This window comes from Tachyglossus aculeatus, chromosome 24 (assembly GCF_015852505.1).
Source record: "Tachyglossus aculeatus isolate mTacAcu1 chromosome 24, mTacAcu1.pri, whole genome shotgun sequence".
Classification (NCBI taxonomy): Eukaryota; Metazoa; Chordata; class Mammalia; order Monotremata; family Tachyglossidae; genus Tachyglossus; species Tachyglossus aculeatus.
The window spans coordinates 13,917,731-13,924,360 of NC_052089.1; the positions used below are offsets into that span (position 1 = coordinate 13,917,731).

At 39.1% G+C, this 6,630-nt stretch overlaps 1 non-coding gene across 1 annotated transcript; it reads right to left on the reverse strand.

The window, feature by feature from the left end:
* Positions 1-6,195: 6,195 nt before the first annotated feature.
* On the reverse strand, positions 6,196-6,277 carry TRNAS-AGA. The gene has a single exon. It is a non-coding gene; the product is annotated as a tRNA-Ser (tRNA).
* Positions 6,278-6,630: the final 353 nt, after the last annotated feature.

Here is a 6,630-nt window from a genome sequence, read left to right on the forward strand (position 1 = left end):
CAAGCTACACTTGTTAGCCACCTAGAGCCAGAACCAGTATTATACCCCAGGACTGATTGTCAGAGCAGTCCTATTTCTACTGGACAAACAGGAGTGCTGGTATTCTACTAGGAGAGTTTAAAATTCAGGTCCATTTTTCACTGACACGATCCTGCTGTTCATATCCAGGTGAGGTAGGATGAGGTCAAATATCATTATATTATGGTAGGACAAAGTCCCTGAAGCACAGATATAACTACTCAGCATGCTTGACCTATCTATCTCTTTTGGGTCCCTTACCTTCCCCTAGAGGTCATTTATCCATGCTCTTCCTTCATTCGCATGCATTTCAAGAAAATGTCCAATGGGATATTTCCATGTTGGCCACAAACCCTATAGCGTCGCCTGTACTCCAAGGATGTTTTCCGTTCTTACTGATATTTGTGTCTGGAAGGGTTTATGAGTTGTTCAGTCACTTTCACTCCCTAACAAATCCCACAGCATTCCCCATCATAGAATGACTGATGCCAGCTTATCTAGTGACGTTTTGTCGATTTATAGCACTCAGCTAGGAGGTAGCTGGTTTAAATAGATAAACTGGAGGAGAGAAAATGCTACATCAATACATAAATCCTACTTCCTGGAAATAATTGTCACAGTACAAATTGCCTGTGGATATGTATGTTCAACACCATCTAAAAAAACCAAGGAATTCAGTCTTTTACATTCATAGAATTAAAACACCCTCCAAAGTTGCCATGGGTAGAAAAACAGTCAAATAGGCCCTTGGGTTCACGCTTGGTGTGATGTCTGATGTAAAATATCAATTCCAAGTATTATAGTGGTAGTAAATATAGTATGAGAATGGAGACACACTGACAGTTTGATGTGAAAAAAATCCATCATCTCACGTGGTTTGTTTGACATTGATTCTGTGGAGTTGCCCTGAATGGCAGTGACCTATCTATTCAAAGGAAATTTTATGAACTTGAGACAGCAGAAGCTTTCAGCTTCATGAGTGGAATGGTAGAACCGAAAAACTCTCATTTGATTCAATTCATTGATACCATTGATTTTTCTGGCTTCATGATTTATTAAGGTAACAGGGAGTCTGGTCAGACCCCTATGATGATGATACTGGTGCTGAGTTGAAGAATAAATCCTTCTGAATCTTTAAGAGAACAGTACTTCTTGGTATGGTTCCCTCAAATAAGCATATTGTGTGTGTGTGTGTGTGTGTGTGTGTGTGTGTGTGTTTCCTGCACTGAATGGAGACCTCCAATTTTTTAGATGTCTGAGACAGCACGCATTTTTAAGCCGAGTTCTAAATTTTCAATGGGTCAGGTGAGGGGCTGGCAATCTTTTTTTTATTTAGAAGAGCCAACCAAAATGAAAGTATTCCGCAGTTAGTATTCAAAGAGCCAATCATACAGTTAAAACATACACTAAGGTAGCTTACTACTACTTCCTGCAAATTTAGTGCCTTTAAATACCTTAGCTTGCTCCCTCCCCAACTGAAGACTCGTATTTTGTTTCAGGAAGACCCAGATATGGCTCCCGAGCCTCAGGTTGCAGACTGTGGACTGGATGATCCAGTAGACTTAGAAAAATAATATTCCCTCAGCTAAGCCTCCATCTTAAATTAGGGTGCTCCTTTAAACGTAGAAGTTTGTAACTCTTGAGTACACAAATTAAGATTTGAGGTCTCGCAAAACTAAGTTCCTTTTAGCCTGTGGCTAGATTACTTTGTCATAAAGAGAATGCATTATGACAAAAACCAAATCTGGATCTGTGTGTCTAATAATGATAGTTGCACTCTCAAGTGCTTCCTGTGTGTCAAGCACTGTGCTAACCAATGGAGCGGGTGCGAGGTAATCAAATCCCCGTCCTTACCCAGAATGGAGCTCAGACTAAAGAGAAGGGAGAACAGTTATTTACTCCACGTTTTGTAGATGAGGAAACTGAGGCAAAGATCAATTTAGTAACTTTTCCAAGGTCACACAACAGCGACTTGTCTGCTGTGTAAACTAGGATAAGTCACTTAATTTCTCTGTGCTTCAGTAATCTAGTCTGTACAATGGGGATTAATAATAATAATAATAATAATGGCATTTATTAAGTGCTTACTATGTGCAAAGCACTGTTCTAAGCACTGGGGAGGTTACAAGGTGATCAGGTTGTCCCACGTGGGGCTCACAGTCTTAATCCCCATTTTACAGATGAGGTAACTGAGGCACAGAGAAGTTAAGTGACTTGCCCAAAGTCACACAGCTGGCAATTGGCTGAGCCGGGATTTGAACCCATGACCTCTGACTCCAAAGCCCGTGTGCTTTCCACTGAGCCAAGACTGTGAGCCCTACGTGGGGTAGATTTTGTATCTACCCCAGTGCTTAATTCAATGCCTGGCACATAGTAACTTAACAAATACCATTTAAAAAAAGTTACCAAAAGATAGATAATTCTTCCAAATATTTCACCGTTGAGGGTCTTTAACCATCAAGCTGAGAGGAGGTTAATTTACATATAATAATAATAATAATAAGGGCAATTGTTAAGTGCTTACTATGTGCAAAGCACTGTTCTAAGCACTGGAGACCTCCAGTCCTGGGTGAGGTAGACTGGAACTCTTCTAGAGCTGTGCCAATACCAGGGGACAACATAAAGGCACGTGGCTCTCCAAAAAAAGTCAAAATTCCTTGAAAGTATCCATTTCTACCCGCAACAAAAGTAAATGAGGGAATTGATAGTCCCTTCTCTTTCTCATGAACATTTCCAAAGTACTGTGCCAAATAAAAGCATCATATTATCACTTAATCCATAGCGTAAATTCATCCTCAATAAGGATGATTTAAGTGCTTCTTAAATTCAGTCCACCTCACACTGGACATTCCCCTCTATGACAAGCCATGCTTTTAGAGTGAAAAATATGACTGAATGAATATTCTTCAATGCAATTCAATACACACAGGGAATTAAAGATACATTGAATATAATTATAACTATTAGAATGTCAGAATTATCAATCAAAAATGTCAGTGACTAATGTCAGATGGATTTTTTACAGGGCCAGCAGTCAATAGATATTATTTTAGGTTCTGGAATCTGAAAGACATTCATTTTATTTCAGTTAGATTATGAAATCTCAGAGGTCATTCCTGCCATGAAAATAAAATAGTTAATTTGTAGATAAACACAGTGAGTAGTGGTCACTCATAATTATTATTTGCAATTAAGTCTGAGAGGAAAGGCCATTCCTCACAGAAATACCTTTGTAGTGTAAGGGTAGTTTAAAAATGCCTAACGTAAGAGCTACTTCTGGTTTCACAAGCCTCTACTTCAGTTGTACCAGTTCTTCAAGATAATTATATGAAAACCATAAACTTGATCGTTTTAAAACTCCAGTAAATTTTCTTTGAACTTCCTTTTAATTACCTAGACCTAAAGCCCAACTAACCTTGCCAATCATCCTATTAATCCCAATAGAGAACCTATTCACACATTATACTTTTTCCACTTTATGCTAGTTATTTGCTCTGCTTCACTGTTCCCACCACAGAGATGTGAAATGAAACCCAAAGAACTGAGAGAGGAAAAGGACAAGTTCCATTAAACTCTTGTCCTCCATTGTCAGACCACCTCTTTGGCAAAAAGTTGTTCTGCTGCAGATAATTTACACCGCATGGCCCCTTGGGCCAATGCTGTCACTCATGCCCGTATAGACTTATGTGGAGAATTCTGGTGAAAAATCTGTTTGCAGGGTTTGTTCCTAGTGGGGTGGCACTGGGGTGGCCAGATGTGTTCTCTTCCAGAGCTGCCCCAGTGAAATGGCCAAGACCCAACTGGAAGGAAACTGATCTATTCTGTTGTTTAATTAGAGATCTAAATGAACTCAGTTTCTGCCAAGTCTCTTAGAGATAAAACCGGAAAGCATTTAGACTAAGCTTTTGGCAGTTGAATGAAGTAAATGGAAGAAAAAGATACCTCTCCAGCAGCTGCTGTTTATAATAGAGGCCAAGAAAGGGGCAGATAGAACTTAAGTTGAAGATGGAGTTGGAAAGGTCCAGAAGAGTTGATCTCCATGACAAAGTCAATGTTTCCATCTCCCGTAGCTGATTCTGAATGAAGTTTCTTTGAGGAACATCTTTGCCATCAGTAAATGATATTTGAGGATTTACCAGGTGCAGAGCACTGCTCTAAGAGCTCTTCACATGCTTCAAAAGTAAGAAAATGAATTCTGAGGTTCTGCAAGATAAGACCCAGAAAAATCTACCCCCCTCCAGGTTTTTCTAATACTTTGCAGCTGTGATTCCTATTGGCTGAAACTTTGCAAAAGATCATGAGCACTTGAGGTTAAGGTCTAAGCAGCCAATGCACCAGTGAGAAATCAAGATTTGATATAACCCGTTATGAACAAATATGATGGGCTTCATCCAAATGGCAAGGTTATTAGCACTCAATGACTGAATGGATGGAAATTTGTTTTAAATTTCACATGCAAAGTAATATCGATGACCAGACATTTCGAGGAAAATGGTGTCATTAACTGTGATCAGATAGGATTTGCATTTCTACATTAATCTCTTTGATAATAATTGTGCTTAATTAGCTAAAGAAATGGTAAACATGTTGTTATCAGGGTCATAAATTTGTGGAAAAATCGAGTCAGGTAACTAGAGAGGATGAGACAAAAGAAAGAGAAAAGATCCATATATTTTACTGAATATGGACCATTGGAGAATCTGTAATCTACGAAATACGAAATACTAAATACTAAGAAAAAAATCAATTAGAGATAGGTACCTTAATGTTTGTTCTTGGATGAGTAATGTTAAATTTTCACAGGCCAATAGAGCTGAACTGGACTTACATCAGAGAATCTAGTTTTTCTTATTCAATTTGCATTTATTAAACTGTCAGTATTGAGCAAAAAATAATCATGTTTGATGCTTCCCTCTCTCATAAACCTGTTCTTTCATTCTTTTTAATTCCTCCCACCACACACACCTTCTCTTTAAGGTGCTACTAGACACATATGCAGCTGCTTATACTGCTGTCTTCCCCCACTACTCTGGACAGCTTTCAGTGAGTCTGAAACCACTTAGGAAACTTAATTTGCCAGCAACTTTGAAGATCTGTACTTCTTTTAGAATAAATCTCCCATTAAGAAAAAAAAAATATTCTCTCTCTAATTGCCAGACGTTCAATAAATGAATGAATGAAACATCCCCATACTTTCAGGAAAAATGGGCAACTTTCCATTTGTTTAATTTGCCCCATTTTATTGTGGCTTTTGTGTCTAATTAAAAAACATAGTCTTTATGCCAAATAAACTCTGAATAAGGAAAAGGACACTACATGAAATAAATTGAACCTTCTTTAGCCCCAGTGGGTAGAAGAAGAGATAGAAGCATTGCAGCTGTGGAGTAGGAAACCCATCAGTTCAGCATATATATGAGCTTCTGACCTGGTCAGTTCAGCATATATATGAGCTTCTGACCTGGGTTTTCCTTTGAGATTTTGCTGACTCCATATTATCTTAGTACCATTTGCAAACACTGCAAACTCTGTTTCTCCAAATTAGAAGCATCATGCAAAATTATCTGAAAATCCTAGGGTCACTCTGGCTTACCCTATTGCAATTACACTAAGGGAGTAGTTGCAAACCAAACCTGATCACATTTCATTTTTCAGCTCATGGCTCCTATCCAAATTCAAATAATTGAGAAAATTAGCCTCAGGAATGCAATATGGAACATGAACAATTCTCCTAGTATTTAATGAAGGGACTGTGATATTGTTTCTTTTGATCCCTACAGGGAGACGTATAAGCTTCAGGGTAGCGGTGGATCCTTCTCATCCCATCCTTCTCAATCTAAATCAACATTGTATAATCATGTAAAATGATCTTGGGGAATCCAAAAATTGGATGCATCCAGTAAATTGGAGGGAAGGGGTGGGATGGTTGCTTGCCTTAGACCTTCAGCTTCCCTCTCTTGCTTACCAGGGTGTCTTCCTGGAGACCCATAATGTATTTGTTTCTACCTGGAGTCCTTGAGCCACAAAGCTGCATCTACTTACCATGCAGCAGAGAAAAGAAAGTGGTAAGAGAAGCAAGAGAATCCCCATTATACATTTCCCTCTCCTGCCTTAATAATAATAATAATAATGGCATTTATTAAGCGCTTACTATGTGCAAAGCACTGTTCTAAACAAAATCGTAGTCAGCAGGATTCAAACCTGCGCAGGGAAACCCCAATGGATTTCTAGTCCATTGCCTTAACCACTCAGCCACGACTACTACGTGTGCCTTAAGCACTTCTGTGTCATCAGAGAAGCACCGTGGCTCAGTGGAAAGAGCTCAAACTTGGGAGTCAGAGGTCATGGGTTCTAATTCCGGCTCCATCACTTGTCAGCTGTGTGACTTTGGGCAAGTCACTTAACTTCTCTGTGCCTCAGTTCCCTCATCTGTCAGATGGAGATTAAGACTGTGAGCGCCACGTGGGACAACCTGATCATCTTGTATTCCCCCCAGCACTTAGAACAGTGCTTTGCACATAGTAAGCACTTAACAAATATTATTATTATTATTATCTAAATACTTAGGTATTCGCACCCATCCCTGGTTGTGCACACTTTTATATTCTTTTCCCC